The sequence below is a fragment of the Oncorhynchus masou genome, unplaced genomic scaffold (genome assembly GCF_036934945.1).
Source record: "Oncorhynchus masou masou isolate Uvic2021 unplaced genomic scaffold, UVic_Omas_1.1 unplaced_scaffold_4824, whole genome shotgun sequence".
Classification (NCBI taxonomy): domain Eukaryota; kingdom Metazoa; phylum Chordata; class Actinopteri; order Salmoniformes; family Salmonidae; genus Oncorhynchus; species Oncorhynchus masou.
The window spans coordinates 5,001-16,814 of NW_027011220.1; the positions used below are offsets into that span (position 1 = coordinate 5,001).

The window sequence follows — 11,814 nt, forward strand, 5'->3', positions numbered from 1 at the left end:
TATATACACACACACACGAACTCCCTCACCCCACTTCCCTTCCCCCTCCAGACAGGGGATTTTTTTTATTTCATCATTACAGAGCAAAAACGAACATCTTATCCATTTGCTTACATGTACATAAGCGCAGCGCAGCTCAGTTCTGACCGTTACTTTTCCAGTCAGTCGTTTAACGATGGTGGAACAGGAGCACTGCAAATGTAATAGATTTTCACAGCGAATCTAAGGGGTGTTTTAAAGCGTTGCCCTCCGGTGCCATTTTGATATGCTAACTTCATATCTAGTCGCAACAGTGTTCTCCCTAAGGATGCCGTCTTGGAACTGCCTCGAGCTGATCATCAAGCCTGCGTCTGCTTGTAATGCTGCTAATAACTTTCATCTTAGAGCTAGAATCAAACAACTCGTCAACTCTTGACATGCACGTGGCGGCGAAAAGTACATAAAACAAGTAGCAAATCTGTTACCTTGTGCCCCAATATGTTTGTTCGGATATTGACTTAGAAAACACACAGGTTGTTGTAAAGTTGTTGGCAGCATAGAAATGAAATTACTGGAACTGGGGATGAAAAAGAACTCTGACTGCAGCAAATTGACTGCAATCTCATGGGTCCACTCTATATGCCTGAGTGATTGTGTTTCTATACTTTTGTGTGTGTTTTTTTTTTTAGGGGACGTTCCAAATGGCTCCCTATTCCCTATATAGTGCACTACTTTAGATCAGGGCCCAAAGGCAATAGGGTGCCATTTCGGAGGCGGCCTGAGAGCTAACGACATAGGATTTGTTTTTGTTGACTGAAAAGGGATGTTTGGTCGGTTCTCTGATCGTGGAGTTCTTGATTGTGGTTCCGTGTCAGCTGAACTCCTTAGCACCTCCAGAGAGCTGTCTCAGATCGAACACATGCACACCCACACCTTTTCAACCCTGTCGTCTGCACGTGAGCTCGTCTCGCTTCAGTGCTTCTTCAATGCCCCGTTAGGATCTACTCTCCATCGCGGGGCTCCAGAGTGGCGCGGCAGTCTTAAGGCCCTGCATCTCAAGTGCTGGAGGCGTCACTACAGATCCTGGTTCGATTCCAGGCTGTATCACAACTGGCCGTGTTTGGGAGTCCCATAGAGCGGCGCACAATTGGCCCAGCGTCGTCAGGGTTTGGCCGTGGTAGACCGTCATTGTAAATAAGAATTTGTTGTTAACTGACTTGCCTAGTTAAATAATGGTTCAATTAGAAAAACAAAGTGGGGCTTTTGTCAGTCTGCAATGTTAGACTAAGAAGAAAATGTCTGCACACTTATTTGATGCGTTTTAGTGAAACGATATATACATATTTATTATCTCTGTGTCATCTCTCTCTCTCAGTTTTAGACCTCCCCCTTTGCCAGGACAGTCTGGAGTCAGAAGACAAGCCCTCTGCAGTCCCCTTCTCCCTGTTCCCTGACCCTCGCCTCTGGAGCCCTAAAACACGTCGCCTGGAGGTCAACGTGCGCCCGCGCCCTCCCCCATCCGACCCCGCATTGACCCGTGGAGCTTCATCTCAGCCGGGGAGGGGGGGATGGTGTTGTCCAGGGGCCCCGGCGGTCAGACTGCCACCTGCTGGGGTACCAGCCTTCGCCAACTAACCCCTTCACGAGCTGTGACCCTTCCCCTCCCGGACTGTGACCCGTTCTCCCTGAGGGCCTACCCATCGCCAGGCATCACGCGCGACACACCGTTGCCCTTTGACCCCTTCTCTGCGCCGTTTCCTACCTCCCGCTCAGCGCCTTGCTCCACCAACGGGTCCCCGACCCTGCCCACATTCCGGTGGCACCCCTGAACCCGGCTGACTCACCGCTCATTGACCTTGGCTGGGCTGCTGCGTGCGGGGTCGGGGTCGAGGTCAAGCCCCTGGATGTCACCAAGAGAAGACGCGACCCAGGAAGACTCTAGGACTCAAGCCCTTCAAGTCCCCTACGCAACTCCGAGACGATCGCTTCTAAACTAAACCCCCAAACCCTACTCCGACCCCCCCCGGAGACACGGAGCTTGACTTTATCACAAGAGTTTTTACAGACAATCTTTTTTAGGACCCCCTAAATGGATGGACTACAGGCTATGTATATCCTGTGTTAGAATGAGTCCTTTCAAAACAAAATGCACATTTCCCCTGGAGTGGTTTTGACTTGTTGCCCTCCATGTTGCCTTAGAAACCAACCAGGAAGCTAATCCTGCTAGCCATCTAGCCCAGTGACAATGGATTGTTGGAGTGGGAGCCCTGTGCACAAGAACCAACGCCTTTTATTCCAAACAAAGGATTCCTCTCTCTCTCTACACTCCTCTCTTTTCTCTCATTCCCTCTCTCTCGCTCCCTCTCGTTCTCTCTGGAGAGTCAGATCAGTGAGCATCTCCAGACTCAATCAGACGCCTCCCTATCTCCCCCACTCATTTCTCTCACTACTTTTGAAGTGTCTGGAAACAGTGGCTCGCTTTATCTTTCTGTATCCTCCTAGCTCTGAAAGCATCCTTGTCTTGAGTGGTGAACCTACTTCAGGACCTATTTTCGATGATTTGGCTTAAATGTGCAATGGACTGGGAGCTACGTGATGAGGAAAGTCTTACCCTCTATAAGCAGAGTTGTCTCTCAAGCGTTTGACTCTCTTTGCAATAGACTGTAGGTGGGTCAACGTGAGAGAGCACTTCAAGAATAGCTACAAAGGCGCCATAAATTCCTTTTAAATTTTTCTGCATAAAGCAAAAGAAACCCAGGGCCCAGGCATTCCACTAGGAAGCAGATAACATTCCGCCTCGACATTCCCAGAATGCGACTGATTTGTTTAGCAGGTCGGCAGGTGACAAAGCATCAGGAGTGCCTCGGCCCACATTTTTATACATGTCCCCCCCCCCCCCAGTATAGCAGAGTGGTATGACCCATAACCCTAGCCCTCACATTGGTTCTGTCCGGTAAATCTGATTGGATTAAATCCAGGAAGTGACTAATTGGCATGTCAGGAGGTACGCTACAGTATAATCCCTCCCCACACACACACACACACACACACACAAAAGCCATGTCATTGGAATACATTGGCTGTTCCATTCTAGGGGAAGAGAATCGACCCGCGTGGCAAGATTTGTGATCAGTCTTAATAACTGTGCTGACGAACCGGGTGATAATATTTAATTAGGGTTGCGATAAAGACAGGGTTAATCTAATGAATATGGAGATATGCCTAATTAATTACTTTCCTCCAACATAAAGTTTGTATTTAATGAGTCAGGATCTGAAATGGGATTTAAGTGGCACTGTGCGTTTTAGTGGATTCCATGGCAGGAGGCCCCTTCAATGGGATGGCAGATAATTTCCTGATCATGTGACCTGACCGGGGGCCCAGAGTTCTTACTTCCGGGTCAGGTCACATAGTCAAGGCCAGAAGTTGTTCTTGACTATCATTCATATCCCACTTGTTCTCAGGTCAGGCTAACTGCTCTTCTCTTGAGCCAAAGAGATTGGGTCTGTTTTTGACTCGTGCCATTGGCTAACAGACTACTGACTGGACTGCGTCTCAACCTATAAGGTGCCTCCCCTCTCTACCTCTCCCCTTATTGCACCTAACTACTTAGAGACCTATCACGTTTAATCCAGATGGTCATTCTTACTGAGATTTGTTTGAGAGGCCTATCTGGGTTAAGACTACAGTATGTCATCCCACATTTCTTCCTCACTATTACATATCAGATCATGAACAGAATGTGAGCATTTACTCCAGGAGCCGTTACATGCACTATGGCATTTCATTTGTGGTTCAACTGAGGTTAACAGATATCGGCATTGAGGTAAACCGACACTGAGCCTATAAAGACAGTCCAATGCAACTCTCAGTAGTGATGTAGTCATCACCAAAGGACAAGGAAATGGGCAAGAATATGACATATTTTGGATTATAAGAGCATCTGCAAACAGTAATTGTATTCACATTCATCATAGTATTACATATTGGCATTTCAAAACGTCCCTTTACAGGTTGGTTTGTGTATTTGTAACCCTGTGACACTTTGATTTAAGGCTTTAAAACACAAAAATACACCTTTTTATTTCCCTTACTTAAGGATCTAAAACGACGTGTCGTGCATGTGCATCAAAGAAGTAGTGCACTTCTTTGGACCACAGCCTATAAGGTCTCTGGACTTAAGTAGTGCACTATATAAGGAATAGAGTGCCATTTCGGGAAGGAGAAACTGTCAGTAAACAGAAAATGAATACAGAGCTCCTGGGCTCTGGCCCCCTGGCTTTTCCATATCCCATCCCAGTCGTCTAAATCAGTGACAGGTGTGTTATTGCTTACAATACTAATCCACACAAGACCCCTGCGCTATAACCTCGTCATACAAGTCGACGGGCGCTACATCCTCCCATCGCCATTATGGGGTTTTGTCTCACAGTTACAGCCGGCCCCTGCAATTCCCATAGCGACAGGATGAAACCGAAACCGATGGTCGCAATATTAGCAAGAGTTTTGGGGTATTGCTGCCTGTCTGTCACGTCAAGAGTCTAGGCCCTAGCCTCATATCCGACTCAGTTCTTCAAGGTCTATTCTTTAGACTTGGGATTTCCATAGATGCCACGCTGTCAGTCAGTTGGATGCGTCAAAGTCCTCAAAGGCTATAGTGTCTCAAAATGTGCTCAACTTAACTTCTTAACTGTTGTGAGGTTGTATGTTTGCCCTACTAAGGGCAGAGAGTCACTATACACTTATGTGACGATCTTGTGTAGATTATATCAGTTTGACTATATTTTATCATCTTCGGTCAAAAGTCAGAGTGATCCATTTGAGGAGTGTGTTTTGATTTGGCAAGCCATCAGACAAACCGATACAGTGGAATCAACCCTTCATTTTGGATGCTCTTACTACCTGTCCTGTCGTGAGATTGAAAATTGACCATTTTCCCAGAAGTAACTAGCTGTGAGGAACTGACGCTCAAAGACGATGACCTTGCGAATGACCTTTTGTGGTTGTACAAAAACTTCAGATTCACTCATCTCTTGATAGAATCAAATAAACCTCAGGTCCTCGGCCTGTTCCCCTCTGTTTCGCTTCATGGTCTTCTAACCCTGGTCACAGCGGTGACAGGTTTTCTGGACAGGAGACTAGATTCTAGAACGCTGTCAGGTCGCTCCGCTGCCAGTCCCCAGATTGATGCGGGTGACACGCGGCGTTCCAATAAAATACTCGTGACGAGTTGTTTGTGACGCACTACCCTTTCAGGCATTGCTTCATCCGTCATCAGGAATCAATGTCCCCATCCGGCCGACAGGCCAAATGAAACAGAGCTCTGCAGAGGAGGAGAGGAAGGTAAAGACAATAGACCATGTTACGACTACTCAACTACAAATACTGGCTTCGTTCAGGCTTACTTTTTTGTCCATTCATGTCGAGCTTTGAGCGTGTCAGTTATTAACATGAAACCAAATCACTGAAACTCTTTTTTTTTTTTTACTTTCCCAAAGCAAATCGCATCGTGTCTACTACATCAATTTCTTCCGGCTCTGTCTCCTTCATGGTTAATGGAGACTTGGGGTCAGGCGCAGCTCATTTACCCAGTATCCTCGCTGCTTTCCTGGACTGAACGAATCAGCTGTTCATTCAAATAAACCTGATTAAGGACTCCATTACCATCCTTTCGTACCCAGCTATTATCACCAGAGGGGATTATTTCTCTTCGTGGACCGCATTAAAAGGCAACACCTGCCCCTGTCTCTTTGTTCTGCGTGATGTCATCAAACAAAATGATTAAAGATGACCTTTACGAACTGTGGCGAGACAATGGCCTCTAGGGAGCCAACTACGTGTCTGTCTGAGTCTAAGCCAATACCAGGTGTAGCCTAGTTCTGATGCTAGCTCTTAGCGTAAACATTATTTGTCATCCGTTTCGGTCTGAACACTCGAGGTCACCATCTGTTGTCCTCTTGTTCAAATGATAACACTTAAAGGGATGGTTCACCCATATTACAAAATGACACATTGCTTACAGGGTAAGGAAACCAGTCTATGGACAAAGGTATGACCGCAATCCATACTTTGCTTTTTATTTCCCTGGTACTGTTTCCAAATGCTAACATTTGGAAACAGCGCCTACCCAGAATTCAGTTTAGTTCATGGAAGTGTGAGGAAAACGAAAGCATGGACCAATCTGTGTGGTTATTGAGTTCCAAGGTCTAAACGACTAATTGTTTCATCTAAAGAACTACTTTTATTTTGAATCAACCCTGTGCAAAGAGACGGTCCCTGTACACAAAGCATACGGAGCACAGAATTTGAATCTCTCTCTATGGAACTGTCAACGCTTTAAGACGTTGATGGAAAGAACGTTATCCAGTCAACACTAATTAGACTGAATCAGATCAATTAAGTGTCTGAATACTCTTTTCCTTGCCCTTTGCTGAATTTGAATAGACACTCATTACATGCTGACAAGGTTAACTGTTGCTATCGAAACAATCTCATTAAGAAAAAGAAAAGGAAAACTCAAACGCCGCTATTCAAGGTATTTGGGGTATTTGTAGTGGGTGGTCTATTTCAGGTGCTGCTTCAATAAAGTTTTGAATTGAATTCAAATTCATCAAAGAACAAGCAGGCGATTTAAGAGGACAGTGCACTTCCTGGGACTGTGGAAGAACATGTGGGACTCCCACTCAGAATCACAGTACTGTACAGCACTCCTTCCTGCTGTGACCGGCTCATCAGCTTACAATGGGTTTTTATATAGGGGGACAAATGAGAGGATATATTTATAATGGCCCTTTTTTACACACTGGACTGAAAACATTTTGAAGAGGGCCAGAGACAGAGTCTACTTTAGGATGCTTGATTGCTTCATATTTTGGGCGACCTGGTTTTAATTTGTATTTTGTGTTTTATTTTAGGTCTTCTGGGTATTTAAGATAAAAACAATATGATTTGCTTCACCAGGGGCGAATCTTAACATTCCTGCTTCCAAATTGAAACAAAATGGTTTTGTATCACACATCTCTCTAGGCATTCCAGTATTTCTTTGTGCAGAAAATCATAGACTACTTTTATACTATAGTTAGATCATCAAAATATATTTGAGAGATCCTCCCTGACATTGAACCTGATCCCAAACTGAGATCCCTTCAATAGCACCCATACTGTGCATAGAACTGTTATCTACTAGACATAGATGAGGTCTTCAGTTTCACTGAAACAAGGTTTGACAACGGTGGACATTTTGTGACCTCCTCCCTGTCTTTGTAGACTATCTATTTGCTTTGTGTTCTGTTCAACATTCCTTTTTCTGAATCATTTTTTGTTTGTTTCAGAAAGCTTATGTTATGTCCGTGTTTCTTAACCCACTGCTTCCAAATCCAGGGTTATGTGATGAAATATATGTTGCGTTGCCTCAAATACTGCAATACAACTTCCAGATTTGGTTTCTGCTCGTATGAGCTAGGTTGTTTTGTCTTTAGGCTTTGAGATGATGTTGTCGTTCATTGTGTTGTGGTGTGTTTGTGAAATTTCGCACTGGGCTGGGCCTAATCAAAAACTATTTTGTTGTTTGTGCCAGAGGCGTGTATGTGAGAGAATGTGTGTACTTGTTTTTTGTTCTTGACTATTTTAATTGGGTTTAACCTGTGAACACATAAAGGAAAAACTCAAAGAAAATGAGACCAAATAAAATATAACAACCTTGAGATGTGTGGGTTTTTGTTTTAAATTCAAAAGCCAACAATAATAAATACATTTTTATACCTTTTTCAAGGTGTTATTCTTCTTCTGCCTCAACTCATGTCAAAATAAGTCCCCCACAAGCCGAGTAGGGGGTAAAACGGCAATGGTATGTTTGGCATGGCTTGCTAACTCCACATATGGCACCATGCAGAACTTTAATTTGACATGAGGTGAAACAGCGGAAGTGATACACCTATATATACAAAAGCATGTGGACACCCCTTTAAATGAGTGGATTTGGCCTTTTCAGCCACACCCGTTGCTGACAGGTGTATAAAATTACACACAGCCATTCAGTGACTTTCAATGTGGCACTGTCATAGGATGCCAACTTTCCCAACAAGTCAGTTTGCTGAGCTGCCCTGGTCAACTGTAAGGGCTGTTGTGAAGTGGAAACGTCTAAGAGCAAAACGTCTCAACCTCGGTGGTAAGCAACACAAGCTCACAGAACAGACTGCCGAGTGCTGTAGCGACGCGTAAAGATCGTGCCTCTGAAGCAACTTCAGCACAAGAACTTGCTCGTCGGGGAGCTTCTGAAATGGGTTTCCGTGGCCCAACACTGTTACAAGACAAGCCTAAAATCAACATGCGCAATGCCAAACTTCGGCTGGGAGCCAAAGACGTATGTTGATTTGAGGCAGACCCCACCTCTCTGATTCAGAGGGATTGGGTTAAATGCGAAGACACATACTGTTGAAGGCATTCAGTTGTACAACGGAGCAGGTATCCCTCCCATTTAAAGCTCGCTGCCATCGAAAGCGAGTGGAAATGTCATTCTCTGGCGTGATGAATCATGCTTCGCATCTGCAGTCCAACGACAAGTTTGGGTTTGAGGATGCCAGGAGAACGCTACCTGTATGAATGCATAGTGCCAACTGTAAAGTTTGGAGGAGGAATAATGATCTGGGACTGTTTTTCATGGTTAGGACTGGTGCCGTTAGTTCCAGTGAGGGAAATCTTACCGCTAAAGCGTACAATGACATCCTAGATGATTCTTTGCTTCCAACTTTGTGGCAACAGTTTGGGAAGGCTCCTTTCTGTTTCAGCATGATAATGCCCATTATGCACAAAGTGAGGTCCATACAGCCTTGGGATGAGCCAGGCCCTAATCGCCCAACATCAGTGGACGATCTCACTAATGCTCTTACGCCGGAATGAAGCAAATCCTGCAGCAACATTCCAACATCTAGCGGAAAGCCTTCCGGGGAAGAGTGAGTCTGTTTATAACAGCAAAGGGGGGACCGACTCCATATTAATGCTCATCATTTTGGAATGAGATGTTAAACGAAAGCAGGTGTCCTGTAGTCATGTTGTGAATGTCAAGTGAGGAAAGGCACAGCGCTTTTTGTATTCCTGAAATGATTCTTATGTAATATGAAAGTTCCAAAGGTTTACAAACCGTATCGTAAACATTAAGTGTAAGGAACCGTAGAACACATTGGCCGTTGCTGTGGCATACTGTATGTTTTGACTCAGACCCCGAGGCTGGGTATGCCCGCTTGGTTCTTCTAGAGAGCTATAGTACTTCTTTGTGGATATTTTGTTCCCAGCTATAAGGACCAGCCAACTCAAGACAAATTAAAATGGAATTGTAGTATGTTGCCTTGGGGGACTTTTAAAACGGTGAATAGCTTCTGAGAAACATCTCTTGAAAATAAAGGTGCACAATACATTTACGTGATGCTACAACCAATCTGTAGAAGATAATATAAATCTGTACAGTGCATATAAGGTGGTGAAAATGTCCACAGCGATTAGGCCTACACAAAGTCATGCTCAGTTAAAAGCATGGGTATTTATTTGAATGCTATGTGTTCCATCCATGGTGACGCGTGTTCTACAGGTGACAGTGCACTGTGTGACTGTGTTAGTGCAGTTGTGGAGACTAATGCTTCTCAGCTACATGACAGTGTGCAATGAGTGTTCACTGAGGTGTGTGTGCCTATGCGCACAGCTTGTATGAGGGGCTGAGTTCACAGACCCATTCACTCACCACACACACACACACAAATCTGAGAGTGTGTGCTTGTCTTCACTGTCAGTACCCTGTCTCACATCACCTCACCTTGTTTACGCTGTGACTAAGACAGGCCAGGCAGAGAAGTCACAAGTTGTTACAATTTTTTGTAAAAACAGTGAGCTCCAAAAGTATTGGGACAGTGACAATTTTGTTGTTTTGGCTCTGTACTCCACCACTTTGGATTTGAAATTATAGGGTGCTTTCATCCATATTAGGAGAACCATTTTAGTATTTGGTCCCATATTCCTAGCATGTAATGATTACATCAAGCTTGTGACTCTACAAACTTGTTGGATGCATTTGCTGTTTGTTTTGATTTGTGTTTCAGATCATTTTGTGCCAATTAGAAATGAATAGTAAATAATGTAGGAACAGTGGGTTAACTGCCTGTCTTTCCTTCTTAATGCGTTTGAGAATATCAGTTGTGTTGTGACAAGGTCGGGGTGGTATACACAAGATAGCCCTTTTTTGCAAAAGATCAAGTCCATATTATGGCAAGAACTGCTCAAATGTGCAAATAGAAATTACAGTTCATTACTTTATGACATGAAGTATAACGACACAGGGCGAGATCCAGATGCAGACACAGGAGGCAGATGGTTCGAGTCTCTATTTATTAAAATAGAAGGGGCATGTTGTAGGCAGGTTGAGGACAGGCAGATGTTCATGAACCAGGTCAGAGTCCGAAATGTACAGGGCGGCAGGCAGGCAGAGAAGGTCTGGACTGGGAGGGCTTGAAAACAGAGACTAGGGAAAACAGTAGCACGGAAAAAACACGTTGGTAGGCTTGACAAGATGGACTGGCAATAGACAAACAGAGAACACAGGTATAAATGCACTGGGGATAATGGGGAAGATGGGTGACACATGGAGGAGGTTGGAGACACGTACAAAGACAGGTGAAACAGATCAGGGTGTGACATGAAGGTCAGTCAATCCGGAACATTTCAAGACGTTTGAAAGTATCTTCAAGTGCAGTCACAAAAACAATCAAGCGCTATGATGAAACTGGCTCTCATGAGGAGTGTCACAGGAAAGGAAAACCCAGAGTTACCTCTGCTGTAGAGGATACGTTCATTGGAGTTAACTGCACCACAGAAATTGCAACCCACATAAATGCTCACAGAGTTCAAGTAACAGACACATTGCTGCAAAGAACCACTACTAAAGAAGAAGAGACTTGCTTGGGCCAAGAAACACGAGCTATGGACACTAGATCAGTGGAAATCTGTCCTTTGATCAAATAAAATGTATTTATAAAGCACTTACATCAGCTGATGTCACAAAGTGCTGTACAGAACCCCAGCCTGAAACCCCAAACAGTAAGCAATGCAGGTGTAGAAGCACGGTGGCTAGGAAAAACTCCCTTTTAAAGAAGAGTCCGTCATTTGCTTTAACCAGAAGTTCATGAATTTATCACTGCTGAAGTGAAAGCCATCCTCTCTTGGGGAATGCTGCTTTTTAGTTAGCTTTTGCGACAGTATCAAAAATACATTTTGGATTGTTCTTATTATCGAACAGCAGTGAGTGCTCTTCGATACTGCAGTGCTGTCTTTCCAAGCTAGTCGGAAGGCTTCCAGTTTGGTGTAGCGCCAGAGCTCGGGTATTTTCTGTAGGAAGCTAGTTTCTTATGACAAATGTTTTTTGTTTTTAGGGGTGCGACTGCCTCTAGGGTATGACATAAGGTTAAATTGAGTTCCTCAGTTAGGTGGTTAACTGATTTTTGCAATCTGACGTCGTTGGGTAGGTGGAGGGAGTCTGGAAGTGCATCTTGGAATCTTTGGGATGTCAGAGAATTTATAACAACTTTTGATGACAGTTGGGGTCTGAGCAGATTTTTTTTTTGCGATTGCAAGCCCAGGATTATGAGAAAAATATTAAGATCCACAACATTTAATCAAAAAAAAAAGGACAAAACTGAGGTCCAGACAGGTGTGACTGTGGCAGTGGTAGGTCCTGAGACATGTTGGATGCCCACTGAGTCGATGATGGCTCTGAAAGCCTTTGGAGTGGTCTGTGGACATTTCCATGTGAATTTTAAAGTCACCAAAAATGTAGTCATGGCAGATAATATT

General features: G+C 44.3%; 1 pseudogene; it reads left to right on the forward strand.

The window, feature by feature from the left end:
• Positions 1 to 1,996, forward strand: part of LOC135535335 (carbohydrate-responsive element-binding protein-like) — a 3,048-nt pseudogene extending 1,052 nt beyond the window's left edge.
• Positions 1,997 to 11,814: the final 9,818 nt, after the last annotated feature.